The sequence below is a fragment of the Pezoporus wallicus genome, unplaced genomic scaffold (assembly GCF_028554395.1).
Source record: "Pezoporus wallicus isolate ANWC-B61680 ecotype Strahan unplaced genomic scaffold, APGP_CSIRO_Pwel_v1 contig_7910, whole genome shotgun sequence".
Taxonomy (NCBI): Eukaryota; Metazoa; Chordata; class Aves; order Psittaciformes; family Psittacidae; genus Pezoporus; species Pezoporus wallicus.
This window is the reverse complement of record NW_026641702.1, coordinates 472,856-496,726: the sequence shown is the minus strand read 5'-3', so window position 1 is coordinate 496,726 and position 23,871 is coordinate 472,856. Positions and strand designations below refer to the sequence as shown.

Genomic DNA, 23,871 nt, shown 5'->3' with positions numbered 1-23,871 from the left:
GTAGCGACTTGGGCGAAGGGAGCGGGGAGCAGGCGAGTGCCGTGAGGGTGCCCAGGGCCGCCCCGGGGGAACCGCCTCTGCCTCCCAGCCGTGGTAACACACTTTCGGGGATGCCGGCTCGGTGTTGCGGCTGGGCTTTGGTTTCATCCTTCCTAAGAGAAGCTGCTCCTCCTTCTGAGGAGCTCACAAAATGAAGCTGAAAGTTTCCCACTGGTCTTTGTGGCACTGGAGGAAACTTTGAGTGGTATGGTTTTGCTGCTCTTACGCAGCCTGGGTGTTTGAATGTACCTCTCTGGCTGGTGGGCTCGTTCTTGCCTTTAGTGTTACTCGCGCAAGCCGGAGCTGTGTCATTTTCTTCCAGGTTGTGCTTCACGATGGCCGTTCATGTCTGGTGATGAATGGAGAAAGTGCATGGGGATGCCAGAGGTTTCCTTTAACATGTGTGCAGCTTTATTTGTGTGTGTTCTAGTCTGCTCAGTTCTTCCTTTCCTTGTTTGTTTTCTGTGTATCAGAGGACTCTGTTATTCTTGCCCCTTTTCCTTTAGCACATGAAACAAAACTTCAAAGCTGGTACAAGTGAAAAAAGTCTTGATACGGAGTCATGCCTAGACACCTGAGGAGACAAGATTAGCTGACAGGGCAAAATGCAGCGAGGACTCAGATTCTGTTTCAGGGCACACAAAACGTGTGTTAGGGTTTTGATAACACTTGGAAGTAAGGTATTGTTTTCTAAACAATGCTTATCTGGATGTTTGCAACAATGGGGGGGGGGGGGGGGGGGTTAGGGTCTGTAGAGGAAGCCAAACCCTACTGACCTTCATTTTCATTCAAAGAGTTCCTGTATGATCTACAGAATTCCCATTGAATCTAAATATAGTTTTGTTTGGAAGTGCATTGTGGAGCAGTGTCTGAATGCACAGTGAGGTTTGCATTTTCAGGCTGGATCCAAAGCCCTTTGAAATCAACAGGAGTCTCTGTTGACTTGCTGGTTTTGGAGTAGGTTCTTACTTATTTCTGTGGTGCAGAAGGTCCCGTATCTTATTTTATTGAATTCAGGACTGTTGGACCTTTTGTTTTCTGGATTGCTGTTGAGTGTTGAGAAGTTTAATTTCCTCTTGTAAAGTGCTTGTGATAGGCTGTTTCAGTGAGGAGCACAAGAATCCCTGTTGCTGATATTGGGGTGGACCTCTGCTGTAAAGAATAGTGTCCTATTTGGGAGTGAATCTCTGTCATGGGAAAAAAAAAAGCTGCCAGGGCAGGAGAGTCAGGGGGCCTTGGCCAGGTGTTCAGGTAAGGAGACCTGTGAGCAAAGGCCTGTTTGTGTGGTCTCCTTCCTGCAAATCTCGAGGGACTTGATAAATACTTGATGATGGGTAAATTAATCCCCTTTTCTTCGGGGTTTCAAAGTATGACTAGGAACGTAATAGAATATTAGTCATCACAGTGCTAGAACCTCGACAGACCTGATTGCAGAGTAACAGATACCTGGAGCTTACTTGCTGAGTAGCATACAGTAGTGTTAGATGTTTCAAATTTGTTAAAAAATACTTTTTCTAAAGCTTGTAAGACCTCAAGCCTAATTGCAAGCTCAAACCCCCACTAATCCTGGTGTAGTGAGCAGCTCCTCAGGAAGGAAGATGCAATAAACAGTTCTACTTACTGCCTTCTGAGTGTGAAGTAGGTTAGCTGGAGATAACAGTCAGGGTTCGGCTACTCAGCTGCTGTGAATTGGCCTTGCAGTGGGAATCTGATGCAATATGCTGGCAGGTTGAGTGCTGTGTAAGGTTTGTGGCAGAAAGGCAGCTTGCTGCTGCTGCTTTTTATCACCCCCCCTTGTTTAATTATATAACAAGACATCTGAAAAAGCAGCTCCTCTCGTAAGAGTTTCATGCCCATACAATAGATTCTAAAGGATTTCTTCCAAGCTCTTCTAACTCACTGTCAAACTAAGCAACTACTGGATGAGTAAACACCAGAAGGCTGCTGCTTGGAGCATGCTGCTCTCAAAGGATTTACCTCCTTTGCCATAATAATTAAAGGATCTTTCAGCACAGATTCAGAAAGATTTCCACACCTGGTTGAAAACCCTTTGGAAAGGTGGGTGGGTGCCTCAGAGATGAAAGAAGGGCTAGTTTCCTGCTGTTGATATCTTTCCTGATGAAAGAGAGGAGGTGTATTCTCATGCGTGGGGCAGCTGACAAGGGATTGAATTCGCATTAGAATAAAAAGCCAATGTACTGTTTGCAGTCTGAAGGGATAACAAATCTAATTGCTTGAGAGAGCTATGATTCATACAGTTTATGTGGTGATGTCCTTTCAATTAGATGTATTAAAAATATATAAATAATTGAAAGTTTCGGTGCTAAGATGATGTGCATTGATTACAGAATACTGTTAGTTGTTTACGTCTCTTTAAAGTCCTCCAAATCTCTGTGGGCAAATGATAACGAGATGCACCTCTGTGCTTATATTAAAACTCTTTTAACAGTTCTCCCAAGTACAAGATTTACTGCACCCTATTCTGTCAGTTCCCTTAGTTTTAGTGCTGCTGCCTTTACAGTTTGCCACCACAGTGAGGCCTGTGTGTGAATCAGAATGTGATTTCCATCAAGCATGGATGGAAACGAGTAAAGTTTAAACTGAAATTATGACAGATTAGCATTTTGGCATTGCAGTATCGGCATCGGTTGTTGGGTCATGTACTGAACTAATGTAGGAGGAAAAAAACAAAACCAAACCTAAACCGAAAAGGTGCCTTGGTTTATCCCTAATTAAAAGCTCTGTATGTGCTTTTCAGGCTGTGTCCCTAGGGAGCTGTAATGGGACAGCTGTGATGGGATACAAGATCTGCTGCTGCCAGGGTTCTGCCTGGATTGGTGAGCAGGTTGTTGTGCCTGGAAGTCTTTGCTGTTGGTAGCTGTGGGACAGTCTACGGGAAATGAGTTGGTGGTCTGTGTCTCACTCCCCGTTGGCAAATAGCCTTGTCAGGAAACCACCACCACAATTACTGCTAATTGGCATCACTGCTGGCAGTTTCACAGGAGAGGCTGAGGACTGAATGGGGATGTAGATTGAATTAGTAATAATAATACTTAGCACCTAAAATCTTCACAGTGCTGCACAAATGCTCATTAATTAATTTGTGTGATGCCCCTATTTGATGAACCCGAATGTGCTGTAATTTCTAAAGAGGTGTATGTCAGAGTGAGTTTTGTGTCTCTGAAAGGAACGGGACAGGCAGGGACTTCCAACATGAGACATGTGCTCCTGCAGCTGGAAGTAAACTGTGCTCCCTTCTACTGCAGGCAATAGTCTTAAGGATATACAGCCACTGTAAGATGGTTTTAGGTAATCCATTATAAGCAGAGGAAGAAAGCTGTCTTGCTATGAGGAATGCACACGCTGATACAGCTACATCCACAGAAGTGTTTTATACCAGTATAAATATTTTAGTTATAGAAGAGTAATAACTGTACCCAGTTATACTGGAATAAAGTATTTTTTTGTAACCTTGTACTGAAAGGAGGTCAAGTCCAGAGGAAATTCACTTTGGAAGTGATTAGCTTTGAGGACTATGTTTCTCCCAGCCCAGGGATTCAGATACCCCATTTCACCTGTCCCCTGATCCTCCCAGTCTGAGCAGTTTATATTTTTCCTACTGCCAGCACAGGTGGATGTCAGAAGCAGCATTAAGGGGGGCAGAAATGTGCATGTTGTAGCTTGAGTTCAGCCAAGTTCTTTCTGTCCTAGTTTTTAAGAGCTTCTTTTCTTCCCTGTTGTTCCCTCTTCCCACCCTTGCATTATCTGCACTGCATGTCACAAGAGGCACACCACTGAACAGCATCCAGGGATTCTGAAGGACAAAGGAGTGACTGTGGGCTCTTCATTGCTGGTAGGGTGGACAATGTTTTTTCTCTGATGCCTTCAAGAACTTTATTCCTAGTTGATTGGGGAAGCTGTGGCTGGGTGCAAAGAGGCATATTGCCAGCCTCGGTCTGCAGAGAGCCTTGGTGACCAGGACAGGTCATGCCTTTGCCTTTGATTGCTAATGAACCATGAGTCACTGGAGGGAGCTACGTAAATCCTAACCTGCCATGTCCATGGCTGGGCTCTTGAGTTATACCAGCTAGAGCTAGAGAAAGCCTGGCTTCTCTGGAAAAAAGTGGAAGACAGCAGTGGCTTTAGACTGCACTGAGGAGTCTCAGCTGTGCAGATGCTGAGAGGTGCTGCTGGATTGCACTCCCATCACACCAGCTTCTGATCAAAGCAGTGGTCTCTTGCTACACCTGTGTGTGTTCCTGATTTCATCATCTGAAGGTGAGATGAAGAACAAAGCTCTGGGAAGGGTATGCTCTTTCCTGTGGGTTTCTCCTGTATGCTAAATAACCCCCACGTGTTTTCACGAGCAGAACAACTAAGGAAGGGTGGTTTGGTAGGATGGATGCTTTGCTCACCTCCTTTGCTTGCTTCATCTCTGTGTGTTAATCCCAGCTGTTCCCTTCTTGTCTGTGATGACTCAATAAGAAGCAGCACAGTCTCTTTGCATCTGCAGCTGCACACGTACTGTTTGGTTGACAGCACGCTAATATTTGGGCATCTGGCTTCTGCCAGACAATTAATAACAGGTGGGTCCTGCACAGCTTCCCTTGTGGACAGTTTGTGGAAGCTGTAGGAGCTTGCAGTGGGCCTTCTACCTTGATTTCAGGTGATCTGACAGGTTCAAATGCTATTAAGGAGGGCTGGCAGTGAGGAGGATGGAAAGAAGGGCACTGCAGCAGTTTTCATTGCTTTGGAAAACCAGGCCAAGAGGACAGGCATGGAATGAAGGATTGTGGTCTTGATGTGTGAGTCTGGTACACTTTGTTATTCCCACCTTGGCCACTCTGATGGCATGGTATCAGCAGGACTAGTAGCAAGGAGAGCTTGTGTGATCTCTGGCTTCCAGCACCTGTCTCCTCACTGCGTGTGCACTGTTGGGTGCTTCAGGAGCCTGTGCTGCACAGGGAGGAGCCGGGGAGAAAGTATTAGCATTTGTCTGCAGTCTCATGCTTCCTTGACAGAGCAGGGGTTCAAAGCACCTGGAGACTTCTCACAACATTTGAGGTGGATGTGGAATAGATCTAAGCTTTTAGAAGCAACCCCTCGCTTTTTGTGGAGTTTTTCTTCCTATGCCTATTTTTTTTTTTTTCCATTAATGCATCAGCTTTCTACTAAGTGGCATGGTTACCTGGAATTTGAGAGTCCTGGTAATGAGGCTGCTGAGTTTTGGATAAGTTTGGGGTCCTCTGTTACTGAGTGCTGTATTTCTTTTCATAGAAGGCCTTTCTGCAGCTGTGTTGACATGGTTGAGAGGAATGGAATGAGAGAACTTTGTCTTTTACAGATTGCTCTCTAGAGGAATACAGTTTTCAGGGCTCTTTGCAAGCACTAAATGCACCTTAAAATGTTCTATATTTAACATTTCAAAAATGCATAAGTGGCAAAGTAATCATAAATATGAAACTGGGCCATTTTTTGAGGTGCACATGTAACATTTAACTTTGTGAGAGAGACTCTTGCAGAGACTTGGCTGTGGAGTGCTTCAGGCTATGAGCTCAGGTGCGGATTTCAGGTATGTGTGCAGTCTAATAACAGGGTTAGTGACAACACCATGTCAAACTTGTTGACATGAGCAGTTCCCTTGTTTCAGTCAGTGCAGTAGTCCCCATGCTATATGATAGGCCACAGAAACAAATTGTAATGAGTTTGCTTTAAACATTTAGGATTTTCAAGGGTGCCCTTTTAAAATACAGGTGAGTGGGATTATCTTGCAGTTCAGATGCTGGGGGCAAGAGGCCTTCTCACTGGGGGATCTGAAGTGGGGGTGAAGTGATTGTGCAATTAGCTGAAGGTACTGTGGTCTCCTGGGTAGCTGAGGGTAATTAGTATGTGTTGGCTCTTTCTCTAGCTAATTCCTTTAGCACCCTGCCCTCTTAGGGAAAAGGGAAGAAACACAAACCATTTCAAAATCCCAGGGGGTGGAAAAGAGCATCTGCTCCTAACATCTGAGGTTACTTTGAACCTGTTGAAATATGTAGTAGCTGCTTTATTGTTTTTGCCAAGAGTTTCCACCTACAGTGATCCCACTCTGACTTGTTAATAGTGAGGTTATAGGAGGCAGTAGTCATCTTCCTCTTCCCTGGCCCACAGCAGCTGATAGTGGCTGCAGCTCTGGACCTGGCACTGCAGTGTACTGGAGTGGGGATGGCTGAAACCACCAAGAGCTTTTCCTTTCCCAGGACTGGGATTACACACCATGTACACACTTGCTGCATGGGTTTCCTGCTGCTTGGTTGCCCAACCATAACTGCACTCTGTGGGTCTGAGTCTTTGTTCCCACAGTGAAGCTTCACCACGGCGCTAGGTGAATCTAGCTGGAAATGTGTGTGTGTCTTCTAGAAGATTTTTCCATGATGACGCTCTTGCCTTTTTCAAAATTGGATTACCTTCAGGAACTAGATCTATTTGGATATTGCTCACACTGAGTATGGCAGACAGCCATTATGTCCTTTGGGAGTATTGCATCCTCTTTCTCTTTTTTTATTTTTAAATTTACTGGACATCAACAGAATTTAATTTGTTTGGATTTATCTCCCTGTCCTCTGACTTCAGACCTGAAGTACTGGAATAACCATGTTATACTTACATGTCCAGCATACCCCCAAATGGAAGGCTTCTTTAGGAAGGTGGAAGTTTTGTCTGTTGCTGGGGGTTCTCATGATTGGTAGCAGGCTGACTTCTTTTGCAAGTGTCTACTAACTTTGTGTAGTCTTTCAGATGAGTGGCTTATGGGAGAAAACTTGGGCCTTACTTTCAGGAGAATCAAGCCTCCTCCTGGTTTTGTTAACAGGAAGAATTGTGTCCTCCTGGAGGGATGCAAGACTGGAATTGAATCCCTAGATTTGCCACTGACTTTGTGGATGTGGCAGGCTGCTTGGTATCCATGTGCTTAATTTCTCCTTTGCCCAGCAGAGAGAAAATGCTTCCATCCTTTGTCCATTTTGAGTAAGACCTTTTTTTTCTCTGGTAGGGACTCTCTTGCTTGTGTGGCATTAAGTATCATTGATTGCTGTTCCCAGTAGAGCTGACCGCTCCTGTAGTATGTGTAATAAGGAAAAACATATAATAATAGGGACACAGAAAAAACAGCGGACTCTATGAGTTGAAACTGAGCTTTCAGGTCAGGTATTGGAGAGGAGGTTCTGGAGCTGGGGTTTCTGCAACAGCAGAAACAGCAAACAAAGCCAGGGACTTAGATAAACTGTGAAGATAGCAACCGGTAGTCCTGAAAATCTGCCAGTTCACCAGGAGGGGAGGGTTGAGGCTGTGGAAGGAGACTGAAGGGGCTGTGGCATATGTCCAGGTGAAGTGGAGCTTGATTAAGTAGCAGGTATTAGGTCAGTGCAGAGAGCAGAGATCAGAGCTGTGCTGATGCTATCAGAAAGGTTTATCTGCATGCTGCGCTGTGCCTTCCTATGATGAAACTGGAAAGCTGCCTTGTGGAAAGGTGGTGTGGCCTTGTAAATCGGGAACTCTTCAGTGGCTTCAGTCCCTCATACTGCTGTTGAAATTTATGCCGAGGTGTGTTACTTATTAGTTTTCCCTTAAAAAGTATTTAATTTTTAAATGGAAAAAAGGAAAACTTGGCAGAGGAACCTAAGAGCAAAGCTTCAAATTATTATTCCAAGCAAGGGTGGTGGTGGCTATATGTACATATATGTATGTATGTATTCTTCTCTAGGTTAAGTTAAAGTGAATATAAACTTTTGGTGTCTAGCTCTTTGGACTGACAGCTTTGAAGCTGCATGAGCTTTTAAGGTGAAGCTAAAGATGTTCATTTTCATGTTGGGGAAAGAATGTTTAACTGGATAAAAAATATCCACCTATTTTAGACAGCATAATGCAATTGTTGCATGTTTATCACCAAGATTCTGACTGTTGTATATGTCACCCTAATGTACCATGAATCAGCAAAATCTCAGCACTTGCTCACAAAAAAAAAAAAAAAGGCTTAGGTGTGCACAATTATCCTTATTTCTGAGTCAAGTCTTAAAATCAGTCTTTGATCAGTATTCCTGGAGTTTGGCAGGCTGCTCCAAGTTTTGGCTGGGGCTGGGCCAACATTACCATATGTCAGTACCTGTGCAGAATTGAATGGAATGCTGGATGGCTGTGGGAAAATGATCAATTTTCATTTACCTTTTAGCAAATCTTTCCCTAATGTTGCTGAGGGATTTTACACAACTTGGTGAATGGGATGAGAAGTCTTCTGTACAAAACTGAAACCTGATACTTCTGCCTAGGCTGGGCATTGACTGGCTTTCAGCATTAACTGTGAAAGCAAAGCATTAGTCCTAGTTCTCACAACACTCAAAATATTATGTTTAAATGTGCTTCCTGTTTTACCACAACATACAGTTTGTTACAGCATGGTTTATGTCGCAGTCTGTGTGTATGTATTGGTCAGTGATGACTGTATTGTGAATGGGCAGTGTTTGGCTTTGTGTTTTAAGCCATACTCAGTTTGTGTTGTACTTTTTTTTTTATTGCCTTGTGTTATTCTTGCTGTATTGTATGTTGTAGCATTTATTTACTGCTTTTGGCATTGTTGCTGTTCTCCTGGATCTTGGAGGACCGCAGTTTCCTACAGCCTACATGTAGCTTTTTCAAGTAAATTGTTTTTTTTTCTTATTTTGCACGGGTCTCTGCTGCTTTTGCAACTTAAGCACCAGAGTAGCTCAGGGTACATCATGCAGTCCTCAGCAGAACAGTCTGGCTGAGTGTTTTGGAGGAGGTGGGTCTGCTGAGGTGATTCAGATCAGTGGCACAATGCTGGACCGGTGGCACACGTCCGATTCCCATCCCAAAACAGGGTAGTGGGAGCTGTTGCCAGGGATTCTCTGGGATGTAGCAGTCTTAACAGCTGTCAGAAATAGGAAGACCAGCAAGTGGCTTGTCCAGTCAGGAAATCTTGCTATCCTTATTCCAATTGCTTTACTACTTTTAGGTCATCTGTAGAGGCTTTCTGAACTTGCTTGGTGTCGAGTGGTGAAGGCATTCAGCATTTTCCTTGGTAGTTGTTGAGTCCTCTTTTGAGCTCCTCTGGATAAAACATGCCAGTGTTGTGACAGACCCTCTCTTTAACACCAAATTGTCTAGTGCAGAACGTAAAAACACCTGCTTTTATCTACTGCCCAACTGCAGCTAGGCTGTAGTGACCAATGGCACAGTTCTCAGGAGGGTTAAGTGGCCCAGAGTCAAACCTTACAGATGTGCTCGGTAGACATTGTTGTGGAAGTGGCTCCAGAAGCCAAGACCACTGGGTGACCAGTCACCAGCTCAGACTGGGAGCACCCCACATTGCTTTGTGCAAGTAAGTGATTTTTTTCAATTGCAGTATATATCAAAAGTGGGACAGATCTGACCTCTGCTTAGCAGGTGAAGCTTGACTAATGGTGCCAGAGCACCTGACGTCCAAATGATCGAAGGAGGGAGAGGGAGATAGTTGAGTGAGCTAATTCCTGGCAGCCAGGGCAAGGGTGATTTTGATTCCCATGTAGCTGGTTTGCTTAGGACAAGTGTGAAGAGCATGCCAACCTCTGGTAGTGTTGGACTGGGTGTTGTATTGACAGAGCAGCAGAGTTCTGTTAAGAGTTTAGTAAAAGTGATCAGTGAGCATTAGGAAAAGTGATGTTTGGCTGACTTGGCCAACACTTCTCAAATACCCATGTTATGATAACACATTGGTTTTGTGTTGAGCACACGTATGTGTTTTTGTATAGAGACCTGCTTGCTCCACTTGTGAGAATGAGTTTTCCAGCCACAGAGAGGAAACTGAGTTGAATCTCTGATGTGAATGTCACATAATCTCTATGTGTGCACCTTAATGCTGGTGCGTCATTAGGAAGAGAGATGATCCTGTACTGCTGTTTGGCCCTGTAACATATGGTCCCAAGGAAACTATCATTAGTGATGAGAATTAAAATTAATTTGCTCTATGAAATTTGGCCCTTGAAGGATGGAGATGAGGCAGAAGTGTCTTTGCCGCTGTAATTTCTGGGCAGTGCTGGTGCTACCTTCCTGGTCAGTAAGCAGAAGATGGAAGGGCTGTTTTATCCAAAATGCCCTTTTTAGAAGTGCCTTAGCCTTAATATGAACTATAGGTGCTGCAGAGCTTTTGTAAGCTATCTTGAAAACTATGCTGTGGGTGAAACATGGGCCAGCATTTGGCCTGTAACTATTTTGCCTGTAGCTTATAATTAAATACAGAGTTAAACTCAGCATCTCCAGTTAAAATGTTCAGGTGTTAGAGTAGCTTGTTTTAACTGTGAATGAAGAAGCGAGCTATTTTGCTGTCTTTCTCTGAATATTTTTTAGGAAAGAAAGGCAAATGCATTTGACATTTCTCCAACAAGCTCTCACAAGGGTAATTTTGTGTGGATGATTGAGCGGCATGGAAACACTGTAAGATACTGGCTTTTTGTGGGTTTTGTAAAGAGGAGATATAGTTGAAGTAATTTATAATATGCAGATTCTCTGCTTAGAGAGCTTCTTTCAGCTATTACCTGTAAGAATAAAGTAAAAAGCATTTATTATTAAGATTCACATTCCATATATTAAGAAATATTTCTTCTGCTATTGTTAATTTTTTCTTTGTGTGCTCCAAAGGAGTGTAGAGTAAGAAAAATGTATGAGTTAATATATTAAGTTTACATATTTTTCATTTGATGGATTTATGGTTTTTAATTACACCTTCATGTCTTGCATTGGGATCCCTGGAGGCCCTTTCTGAATTTCATACTTATTCTTATATAACCCGCCACCTTGTGCAGTCTTGGTGCTGCTTGACTGACCTCTGGTGAAGTTATTTTTTTTTTATTCAAGTTTAAAATCTGCAACCTCCACAAAGAGCTAAATTATTAGAAAATACTTATGTGATTGAGAGAGTTTCTCAACCTGCCATGTTGTAGCTGTGAAACACAGGGGTTCCTCTGATGTTTGCACGGAAGGGTGGACTTTGTGCTCAGGATTTGCCAGTTGATCATGAGTAGCAACATCCCGGCCTCAACTCATGGCCGTACTGGCTCCCCATGGGCAGTTTGGCATTGGAAAGTAGCTGTGTCTTTGGTAACAACCCTTTGGGGAGCACTGACTGGTTTCAGGGAAGAGTATTTTCAGCAATGTGTTGTAATAAATCTTGCTGTACATCTCTACTTCTGTCTTCAGTTATATATGGCACTGGATTTTCATTTCATCGGTCTGCACTGTGTTTTTTTATCAACAGTGGAATTGAAAACCTGTGTTAACAGGTGGAAAATGAAGCCTGTTGGAGCCGTGTAGTTACAGTTGATACACTCTGCTGAAATGAAGAGGAAACTAGACTGCAGAACTAGGTCAATAGCTGTATTCCAAATCTGTCTCTCTGTAGGTATCATCACTTCAGAGTAAAGAGTTTGCTTTTTTCCAGCACATCCAATTCATTTTTCTGCTCAGTGGGAACATAGTTACCTCTGTGTGTGTGTGTGTGTGTGTGTGTGTAAATAATGCCAGGATCTGCTTGGTATAACTAAGACATAGCTTATCCACAAGGCAAACAGCCCAGGCTGATAATAGTCAGACCTTCTGAAAGAAAATTTGCCATACAGTGAGTGTGCATGTTCAGCCACAACTAGAGCCCCTTTCTCAGATTTGTGCTGTATATCCTTTTATTATTCTGGTCATGGCAGCTCCTAAGCACATGCAGTTCAAGAGCAAAACAGCTCTGATCTGTGCTCTAAGAATTTACTTGGGTTTTAGCTGTTTATTGCCAAGTCTTTTGATGACATGAAAGATTCGTTATACACAGGGCTGGCTTTTCTGACCCACCCTGAGTTCTTCACTGAGCTTTTTATGGCTTTTGGGAGGGCTTGACTCTTGTAGGATTTGGTGCAATGAAAAGTGTGGAGTAGATAGTTAAAGAACTGCAATGCAAAAAAAACCACTTGACCCTGGGAAGTGAATACAAGTGAGAACACAAAGGCATCGTTCTCGGAGGTGAAGCACTGAAGGATCTCTACTTTTGTTTTCTTTTTGTAGTTTCCATTTTAATTCTTCTTGCTAGTCCAGGTTCAATCTTATTTTTTGTTCTTCTTTCCACTGGAGCAACAGCCCCGTTTGCCGATGTTAGAAATTAGTCCAGGGCATCCCCACCTTTCTAAATGCTGTACTACTTTCTTTGGAAGTGATGAAAAATCTGGTACAGAAGGTCATCTCACTAAGCATAATGTTATAGAAGTGGTTCACCTGTATCTGAAGGAGTGAGCTGGAAAATGTCTGTAGTGGTTCAACAAGGAAAAAAAATGTAGATCCACTGTGTGAAAAATCTGGTTCTTTCTGTACCTCGACAGGATTCCTTAAACCTGTGCAAGAGCAAAGAGTTAAGGTAATCCTGATTTTATAGAGGCGTTACTTAACCCAGGAGTCTCAGTTGAGTACAATACAGGAGTGACATCAGTGAGAGATTAGAATAAGCTTCCTTATCTTCAAAGACTGTTTACTTAATGGCTGGGGAATCGCTGTGTTTGTAGGTAGAGGCAGGAAATGTCCTCAGGCAGGCAGGAGTTGATAGCTTTAAACAGAGCAGTGGTGTTTCTCCTCAAGCCTACTTACATCGCTTGTCTGCTTCTCCTAGCCTGCTGACTGCTCTGCTTTTTTGTACACCAGTATGGAGGTCTTTAAGAGATTGCCAAGGTAATTTTGAATGCTAAGCTCTGAACCCAAGCAGTATCCTTGTAGCTTTTGAGTTGTTTCTTCCAAGTCCTACTGACTTTGGTCTTATATAGGGTAATTATATGGACAGTCTAGCCCCTGACTTGTATCTTCATTGTTTACCTATATTCTCTTTCCAAATTATTTTTCAGGGAGGTGTGATTATAGGGCATCTTCTGAAAGCATATCCTGAGTTAGCATGTCTGTCTGTGGAATGATGGGGAGGGAAAGGAGAAGGGAGCAGGGTATGCCCCTTTTCAGTGCTGGGCTATCAGTCCTGTGGTGTGATGCGATGGGTATAGGGCATATGTCACTGTCCAGCGCTGGCTCTGCTGGGAAGCACGTTCAGTCAGGGGAACGAGTCCTTCTGATAAATGTCCTCAACTGACGCTCAAGTGGTGTAACAACCTGGAGGAATCAACTTCTGTGAATCCTTGGGCAAGCTCGTATTTTTCATACACATACATATACATATATGAAATATATATACACACATTGTAAGTTTTCTTTAAAATGCTGTTTAGAGGCATTTTAAAAATCTCAGAGTTGAGGAGTGTTAGCTGCCCTCGTATGTCAGCTGCTGCTTGAAGTCATGTGGAAGAGAGTATGTAGTTGCTTTGGGTTTTTGAAGACTTCTTGTGCAGGTCTTGAATCTTTTCTGCAGAGTTCCTTTTGACACCAGTGAAGTTACTTCTCATATCCAATAAAAATAGCAATTAGATTTGCAGATTGTTGTGTAAAAGCTGCTCTAAACTTACTTAGAAGCTCACTGGGTTACATATCCCGCCTGCAAGTGTCTTCCAATTCTCTCATGAAAACATTCCTGTAAGAGTTGTCTTTAAGGCAAATTTGTGCCTCATTGGCATTTTTTTAAAAGACAAAGCAGAGATGCAGTGTTCAGGCAGATACGTTTTTGTTCCCACCTCATTTGATATTAAGTCTTTGTTCAATCCAGTCCTATGTCAGTAATGACTCTGGAGTAAGTAGGTATGCAGAGCTGGAGGAAATCCTGTTTTATGCATTCCTATTCTAGGAGAGCCTCAGAAAGCCTAACAATAATCCCACTTGGTGAGGTAATGGGTAAGCACAGTAAGAAATAAAAACGTGCTTACTCCTTACTGAAGCAGAAAAATGGCTTAAACAGCATAACGTGGTCTTTGATAAGTGCAGATAATCTGACCGGCTTCACTCTATGGATTAAGGCATTAACTGAGGCAGCTGAAACAGCTACTCAAAGAGAACCTGTCCCTCTAGTTGTAAAGGAGCTGTTGGCAAATACTAATGAGAATGAAAATAAAAGTAGGAGCCCAGCTGTAACCCAGCAAAGTCACCAGAAAGGCTTGCCTTGACTTCAGTGGTTACTTAATTCCCACCTGAGGTGAAGGGTTGAGTTGCACAGTTTAAAGATACCATGAGTCTGATGTGGGTGCTGGTTCCAGTTGAGGGAAGGGAAGAGAGGTAGGTGGTGCACAGCAAAACTTTAGTGAAGCCTTGGGTTTGTGCTTGTCCTCTTCATGGTCCTTTCAAGATGCTGTGGGAAAGAGAAAATGAGGGTATCCCCCAGCTTTTCCTTCACTTTGCTGAGTAATTTTAATAGAAGTATTTGTTTTCAAGAAGAACCACTGTTCTTTTGGGTGGTCATATTTCTTCAGCAAGTTCTTGAGGAAGTCAAGGTGGGATTTAAAGTTTTTGATCTTGGTCAGTAGATGGACAGCAGGTAGAAAAACGGGATGAAATTTTGGTAGCAGATTTGGGAAACTGTTAACTTTTTTGAGAAGAAAATATGAAATTGTGCAATTTTTTCCATCAGCCAGCTTCCATAGCAGCATGTGTGAATGCAGTGAAACAGCTCAGTTTATTCGCACTGTCTGTGCTACAGGTTTCCCTGGGGACCTAGGGCAAGTCAGCTGGCATTTCATTTTTAGATATACTTACCCCATTTAGCATATGAATTTTGCTCAGCATGCAATTGCAGACTAGTGAGTCTCATGCTTATCCGCCAGAGCCATCCCGCTGGTTTTCTTCATATATGCACAGTTTTAATGTGCATTATTCTGGTGCATATGCTTCAGATGTATTTCTCATCTCACTCTACCTTTATGCTTTTGACTGTGAAAAAGCAGTGATCCCTTTTCTTTAAGTAGACAGTCATACTTGTGACATATTTTAAGACCGCTTAGAATACATAAACTTACTTAAATGCTTGTGATTTATCTTGTTTATCTTTATTTGATTCCTTAAATGTCAGCTATGCTGAACAGTTCCTAGGATTATCCTGTTTGATTTGGGAAGTGTCAGCTGACAAGAAGGCAGCTGGTGTGCTGAAAGCATCATTCCCTTAAGAATTTGGTGGGTGGCGTGTTTAGCTGGGAAGAAAGCCCAGTGATGGTTATCCTTTTGGGTTTGTTGTTTGTTTTTTTTTTTTTTTGAGGGGGGGGTGTGTGTCTATTTTTTGGTTTTGTTTGTTTTTCCCTTTTCCCCCTACTTTTTTCTGTCTTGCCCTGGTGGTTTAATGGTGAAAGAATGTTGCAGCATGTTTAGCTGTGCAATACCTTTCAGGTCATGAGAGAGACACATGAGGAATGAGAGATCCTCTGTGTGTAACTGGCTGGCACTTAATTGACCTGAGCTGACGGGTCTGTACATAGTCCCTGTTCCTGCCCGCCAGAGGCGCGTCTGATGCAGACAGCTGCTGGGTGTGTGACCCCTTTTAGTACGTGGGGCTTGCGTGGGCATGTGCCTTCCTACCTGTCTGGTGGGTGCGGCAACCTTTCTGCTGCTCCTTCTGTGCTTTCGGAGAGGGCAGCCCCACCAGGAGACCTTGTCCTCAGTGGAGGGAGCTGTTGGACCCCTGATGGCGGAGGAAACTGGGATACCTGTGCTTATCTTTTGTAAAGGAGCACATGATCATGGCTCCCTTATTCAAACAGTGCTTCTCGGTGGAGTATTTAGGGTAAGTGACTGAAGGGTTGAATATGCATTGGGCATCACAAGCTTGTAACTGCATGGTGGAAAGTGCAAAGGGGAGGTTGCTTAAAGCATGTCTCTCTCCTAGATCCCAGTAAATGTGTTACTGACTCTAAGATGCAGGAGGGAGGGAAGTTATCCATTAACATCTGCTTTCCAGAAACACTTGAGATCAGAGTCTAATAAGTACGTATCACCTCTAGTGTACCTTGCTTGTTTCAGGTTATGTTGTGATGGCAGACCTGATCATTATCTCAGATTAATTTTCTAGAGCATGATGTATGTGGATACACCTACTGCACTCAGAGATTGCACTGCCAGATTAGAGATGTTTAGGAAATTAGTAATGAGAGAAAAACACATAATTAAAAATGATATCAGTTTGGAAGCTCATCCATCTTCAGCCAGCTTGCTGGAAGAGAAAGAAGTCTTACACAATGCTTAGTGATGGGAAAACACATTTGGCTTTCTACATTTTAAACAGGAAGGAACTATTTAAATGACAGACTTACAATAGTAATAAGGGCATTGACTTGGGAATGCTGGATCACATATCGTAGCTGAATAATGTTGCAGTAACACTGTATAAAGTTAAGGCAAATCTCATGTTTGTTTTCTTTTAATGATGCCTTCAGATTTAATTTTTTAAACTTATTTGGACAATTCATAAAGTAATTAAGCCCTTGTACTGAAAACAGCTTTCGTATTTCGAGGTGGTCTGATGACATATACTGAATATTGGCTGTAATGTTACAAGGTTGCACGCTTAATTTTTTTCCCTGAGATATGCGATTTTATGTTAAATGTCTTAAATTCAGAATCTGCAACAGAATTTTGGCTCTTCATCCCCAATGACCATTATAAAATTGCCATATGCCTAGAAATGTGCTCAGCATAAACTGCTGTTGCTCAGACTGTGAATTTCCTCTCATTTTATGATGACATCCTTAGATCAGGATAAAATTAATCTTTAGCAGTGTGAGAAACACCATTTGGTTGTATATGGTTCATTATAAAATGTGGTAACTTTTAAGCATTTCAAACACTACACATGCTTTATTTGATGGTTTTTATGCCATCTTTCATGAACAGTTAAGAGTACCTTGTTGTCTTTTTTGTTGTGATATGTCCATTAACTCAATTATTTTTCCCTTTGGTCCCACTTATAAACACGTAGAAAACCTAAGCAGATGTCAGAGAAATAACCAGGTGTACATTGTAGTACTTTGCAAAGTTTTAATTGCTGCAGGGATATTTCCTAGTTAATGGATCTGTTTATTAAGTGCTTCTATCTGTTGTCTTGCTCAGGAGAGTACCTTACATATGGTATTTTCAGGCTGAGTCTGTCTCTTTTATCTAGTGACAGCCTTGGAGTAACCTTGCAGAAGGATGTACTTTTTAAGTTTTGATGCCCATAGCATATTTAGCAAAACTGTTAAATTGCTTATTGTGTAGGGTACCATGTAATTTGTGATTTTTGGTAAAATCATTAAATACATTAGAGTTGAGTTTGGCCTAGAGCCAGCTGGGCCTATGGATACGACCAGTGTGTAAATATCTACCCTTACTGCTTCTGTAAGACACTGGGGTAAGGTGGAGCATGGGCCATGAGAAGTGGTAGAGGGCTGGAGCACCTCTCCAGTGAAGAAAGGCTGAGAGAGTTGGGGTTATTTAGCCTTACTTAAAGGGCTTATAAGAAAGACAGAGAGACTTTGTAATAGGGCCTATAGCAATAGGACAATGGTTAATGGTTTTAAACTAGAAGAAGGTAGATTTAGATTGGATATAAGGAAGAAATTCTTTATGACGAAGGTGGTGAGACACTGAAACAGACTGCCCAGAGAAGCTGTGGCTGTCCCATCCCTGGCAGGGTTCAAGGCCAGGCTGGATGGGGCTTTTAGCAGCCTGGTCTAGTGGGAGGTGTCCCTGGCCATGGTAGGGTGCTTGGAACTAGATGGTCTTTGAAGGTCCTTTCCAACCCAAACTATTCTGTGTTCTTTGCGTGGCTGCTGATGGCAGCTGTTGGGTGTCTACCTATTGAGAGATGGTGGCTGTTTTTATTTTGGAGGAGACAGAGTGGGTTAGGAGGGTATGGCCCAAATGACTTAGTAGAGACCAGCAGTTCTTAACAGTTCTTGGAGCATGGAGCTGCTAGGTTGGTGGCTGTCCTGGGTTCAGCAGTAGCAGTCATGTTTCTCCTTCTTGGTAGCTGGTGCAGTGCAGTGTTTTGACTTTTGGCCTGGGAGCAGAACTGATAGCGATGTTTTGGTTTGGCCAAGGACTTTGTGAGCCTCATGCTCTGCCAGGGAGGAGGGCAAGCCAGGAGGAAGCAGGGACAGGACACCTGACCCAAACTGACCAAAGAGGTATTCCATACCACAGCACGTCATGCCCAGGATGTAACTGGGAGTTAGCCGGAAGGGCTGGGAGACTGCAGGGTTGGAGGAGGTATCGGTCGGTGCTTGGTTGGGCTTGGGGGCGAGTTATCGGTCGGCTGGTGCTGAGGTGTTGTATTCTCTCCCTTGTTATTTCCTTTATCATTATTATCACTGGTGGTAGCAGTAGTGATTTGTGTTATACCTTAGTTACTAAACTGTTCTTATCTCAACCCGTGGGAGTTGCATTCTTTTCGATTCTCCTCTCTGTCCCTCTGGGAGCAGGGGGAGGGCAAGAAAAGGGGGGGAAGTGAGCGAACGAATTACCTGACTGGGTTTAAACCACGACAGTGGCCAAGGGACCCTTTGTGTCTGGAAGATGGAGGTCAGCAGCTGTGATAGAGAGTGTGGGCAGAACCCTGGCATTCCCTTTTATGCTTGCTCAAGGAGAACCAGCCTTCCTGGAAAAGTGCGAAAGGAAGCATAGTCCTTTGGCAGCCACTCTGGGGTCTGTGCTGTTGTGTGTGAATGGGGAGGGGTGGATGTGGTCTGAGGATGTCTCCACATGCCACATGCTCACTGTCCAGAAGCAACTGCACAGCAGGAAAAGGAGAACCCTGGTTCATGCCCCTGTGCAATATTGTAGATTTATACCCAGACCAGGCCACAGAGCCAGGACTGGGTCTTTTATGAGTGATATTATGTATTGATGAAATAATGAGAGAAAAAAATCTTTTCCCAGGAACTGAATAATTGCTTCCTTGATGAAAGGACTGAACATCTGTCTCTTGTGTTTCACATTTTTTTTTTTCGTGTAGATGTAACTGTTTTCTTTGTTCCTGGCAGTAAAGTTAACTTATTAATGTATGAAGCTGTTTCCAGGTCAGTGGAAAATGGCATGTAAATCTTTATTACATGTACTTGATTGTCTTTAACTCTTTATAAGATATAATTAGCGTCCAATAATCATATTGTGGTGCTCTTCCTGTGATTATGCTGGTAGTTAGTGTGCAGTGCAATTCTGGTTTTATAGACTGGAGATAATGTTAGCTTGATTAAAATAAAGCATAAACATTGGCCTGTGGTTTTGGCCAGTTAATTTTTTCACCTTTCTGCTGCCCAGTTTAATTGCCTCCTACAGTTCCAAGATGTGACTGCCTGCCACTGAGTATCTTCTGATTTAAAAAGCTCTGTTTTTTAATATGTGATGCTTCAGGTTGAAGTGAAGGCACTTTCAGTGTGGTGTTTGCAATGGGAGGGAAGAAGCGGATTGCGGCAGGGCCTTCAAGGACAGTGCCTCGGCGAAGCACTAGTGCCTAGAAATGTTTTGATCCTATTGTAATGAGTAACTGCTAGTTCCTGTTGTTTCTGTTTCGATTGAGTGCCCAGCTGGTGTATGGTGAAGATACGATGTTGAGGCAGTGAAAGGAAGTAACTGTCAAAAGTGCATCTCCCTTAGGAAAGCAAGAATGTGGAGGCACAGTAGAATTGGGGTTTAAATAGCACTTATTTTTCCTTGGTTTACATAGTGCATTGAGCGTATGCAATTTTCCACATGCTGGGTAATGGAAAGTTGGCCCCAGAGGAAGTCATTTTGTAAGTCAAGTTTGGGATTACAAAATCAATCACTGTTGGGTCACTAATTGGTGTGCAAGATAGGAATTTCCTATACAGTATGATAAGTTCATTGGTTTTCTGGCAGTGTGCGCAGAGTGAGCTGTTTAGCCAACGATATTCTTTCCTGGTTCTGTTGTTAACTCAGGAAAAGCATCAGGTCATTTATAGCTACACCCAAACTGCTAATCTGTTTCTGAGTATTAATGGGAGGGTGGGGGAGTTCGATGTCGTGTAGAATCTACATGTGTTTTATGAACTTTGTTTTCATCTCTTTGTGGTATAATAGTGAAGCTTGGCAGCTGCATGGGAATAGTGAAAATTGTTCTTGGTGTTAAACATTTTGCATTTCTGAGTTTATATCAACATAAACCTTCTTCCAGCAGCAGCATCTGGTTCATTGGCAAGATCTGCAGTCAGTTGTTCGGATTGCTCTGGAGATGGCCTCTGGCTGTCATGTGGCTGCTGCCTTGGCTCTGCTGCTTTGTTATTCTAGCTGGGCCCACTTTCATTTGTTTCTATTTTGGCTTACCTTTGATTCTGATGAATTGCTCCTGAGATTGTGGTCTTGAATAAATCTTGCCTAACTTCCTCATGCAGGGACCTCCATGAGATGCTGATGTTAATTTATTTCAGTGATTATTTGCTGATTGGATTTGTAGCAGTAACTTCCCAGTCTGTGCTTTCTGTGCAGGTTTTCACTGTGAATCACATCAGTCTTGTGAAGTAAAACACACTTCTCTGAGCATATCCTTCGTAATGGGTTTCTCTGAGACTAGAGCTGCAAGCATAAATCAAGTACAGTCTGTGCAGGATGGTGCTGACAGTCCTGGAATCAGCCACTTGGATTTCTCAAGCTGACTGTTGGGAATGGAGTTTCTGGTTCAACTGACACAGGAGCAAGGAATAGTGTGTGTCAGTTCTGAATTTACATCATCTCAATGCTGTCCCTGTCTGTTTGATTGTATGGTTTTTATTCATACATTTTTTACTTTAAAACCATGATTCTCTCAGAAATACTAGGCTCAAATGAAAGTGAGTGTTTATTTTCATTAAATAAGCCTATTGGGGTCACTACTTCTTCTGGCTGAAATTAGCAGAGCTGTGATGTGCAGGAGGCCAGACAAGATGGTAATCTTCACTGGCCTTTAATGATCTGTTGAACTGCTTCAGCACTGTCCACAATGGGAGCTGTTTGTTGATCTGTCAGATTTCATAAGATTGTTAGCAAGGCAAGATTACACACAGTTTACTGGTTTTAAAGGTATATTTACATCTGTAATAGTAATAATAATAATAAGGCAACTTGGGTGGCACGTATATTTTGTTAGTGTTTTATTGCAAATTTTATACATTATCTACTGCCACAAAACCCCGTTTTAAAATGAAGGGGGAAATTTGCATAGTAAGGTACTTAACTCATCACCCAACAACTATAAATACGCATTTCATGGGCATTTTATGAAATGGAGAGGCAGGCTGGTGAGAGAGTTAATTGTTCATTTGAAGTTACAAATGGGGATGTTTCAATTTAGAGGGGGACATACAGACTTTGCATTCATTATGACTGTTGCCATGGATTTCTTTAGGGCCCAAGTCTCACTCTGGGGCTGTAATTTCTCTTCTTAAAAGAACCCTTCCTCGTCTGTACTTGGCCTTTTCCAGCAGGTGATGAGGCAGTTTCTTTCCCAAGGTCACAAAATAAAAACATCCTTTTATCTAGTACTGTCAATTGAACAGAAACATAAATGTATCTTATGTTAGGCATTGTCTACATTTATGGAATTTCTTTAGAAGTAATGTTAGATACTCTAGAAGTTTGAGCACTGCAAGTGTGACTGGTAGTACCAGCTAGAGCCTTTCATCTCTTAGTTGGTTTGATTAGGATCTGGCTTGAAGGGTTTTGAAAGTTGTTGTCAGTTATTGGATCTCTTCTGTGTCTCAGGAGATAAGGCTTTTTTTTTGTGCGTGTGTGAGGAGCCTGGAAGTGTTTATAAAGGTGTTTTTGCCAGCCATTTGTGTGCGTGTCTGCATGTATATGTGTTATAGGCAGATACTGGGTCACTTTGACGATGTGTTCAATATGTTTATATCATGTGTAGCAGAGTTTATAAACACTATTAATGTGGCTTTCAAGATGCTCTGAAGTTGGCTGAGGTGAGGTTTCTTCTGTATGTGGGCATGGCTGCATTGATTTATGTTTGTAGAAGAGAGACCATAGGCAAAGGCTGTTGCTCCTCTTTGACTACACCAGCCCTTTGGATGGGGAGAGGTTGCACAGTTTGCAGGTTTTGCAGGGCGCTTCTCACCACAATGATTACAGGTAGTTATTAATCACAGGACTGTTGTCCTGCTCAGGAGTGTGATTTTGCTGGTCTGACAAAGGCAATTCTTACTTGTTATTTAGGTTGCATAGAAAATATACAATGCCTTTTGATGCCCACTCAAGTATTTTAAGGGTTCAAGGCTGGATATGTGCTTTATTGCTCACAATGCAGTTTAGCAATTGAAAGTCTTATTACAAGACTGTATGATGAAAGGATAGTAGCTAACTTGCAAAAAATTAGTATCTTATGGGAAGCCAAAGTACTCTCGTGCAAAATGATTCATCTGACATAGGACCATTAGAAATAAGTTGATTTGTAGCTAAGGATTATCTAATACTGTTCAGATAATGGCTGTTAGAGACCAACAGGATCAACAAAATTGGCAACAAGACTACCTGACTGCTACTAATCTTGTTCTTGCTATGCTTCTACGTAGTGTATTATTATGGCACTACTCCTAGTTCGTGGTCTGTGATACTGTGATGTGAGGTGCTGAACGTCTCATTTAGAGAAACTGTTGAAATAGGAGAAGTCTTTAAATTATAGCCCTAGAACACGCTGCGCTATTTTAAAGTTTCAGGAGCTCTTTGAGTAACTAGTCCTTATCGTTCTTTGTTTAGTATATTTAGGTTTTTGGTATCTCTGTCCGTCTGTCATTTGTGTGGGGATTTGGGGGAAATCATATTTTTATTTATTTTTTTTATTATTATATGTTACTCATGAAAACCTGATAGAAATATCTTGGGATCAGGGGAGTGAGAAGTTTACTGAGAAGAATTTTTTTTTGAAGATGCTGTGAAATGTGTTGATGGCAGAGCCTCTAGAAAAATCTGCACAGATAGCCTGCAGATAATCTGTGGATGCATCTTTCTCATGCCATCCTGTTACAAACGTTTCTGGTGTACCATCAGCAGCTCTGAGATGTCTTCTATCTGTAATCTGTAACAGCATTTTCACAGCTCGCTTTAGTAGGCTTTGCAGTGAGGTTTTTTTTGGTGTTTGTTTTTTTTTTTTTGAACCTTTGCAAGGAGGTAGTCTGGTTACTGCAAGCAACCAGTACTCTTTGGTGGATTTTTTTTTTTAGTTTTTTTTTTTTTTTTTTTAGTTTTTTAGATTTATTCACTTCCCTCCCCTTCCCCTCAGTTCTCATATCTGAGGTTTTACTCAATTATTATGTTTATTTTCAGAGTGTTATAGGCAAATAGGAGTGTCTTACACCATCTAATTTAGGCATTTCATTTGGACTCCTAAAACTGTCTCCTGAACATTTAGGAAATGAAATGTAACAATTCTGTATTTTTATCTGTAAGGGTTGATTGAAAGTGAAATATGTATATAGTACAGTATAGTTAACAATAAGGAATGTTTTGGGTATCATGGTGATGGGCTGTGAGTACTTGGCAAGAGAATTACTCAAAGTGAAACGGGATCAGAACTATAGCAAAAGACATGGAATTAATGCAGGAATAATGCAACTTGGAAAACCTGCTGTGAGCACAATAGCACAGGTTACTGAAGAGTCATCTAAGGAGAATAGTATTTTGAAGTCTGTATTCCTTGTCTGTCTATAGCACTTGAATCCAAGCAGCAAGTCTTTCTAGAGATGCGTCACTCATCTTTCCAAAGCTAGGATCATAAGAACGTAGGGTTGGAAAATGATCTTAAGATCTTTAAGGAGTAGCCCAGCTTCCTCCACTTGAAATGGGATCACCTATCTCTTGATCACCTCACATGGATGTTTCTCACCTGCTCTTCAGAAGCTGCCATGAACGAAGATTTCTCAACATCAATGTGTATCACTT

At 42.3% G+C, this 23,871-nt stretch overlaps 1 protein-coding gene across 2 annotated transcripts in view; it reads left to right on the top strand.

The window, feature by feature from the left end:
• The window catches only part of KIF26A (kinesin family member 26A), a 109,279-nt gene that overhangs the window by 753 nt on the left and 84,655 nt on the right, over positions 1 to 23,871 (top strand). The window lies entirely within an intron of this gene.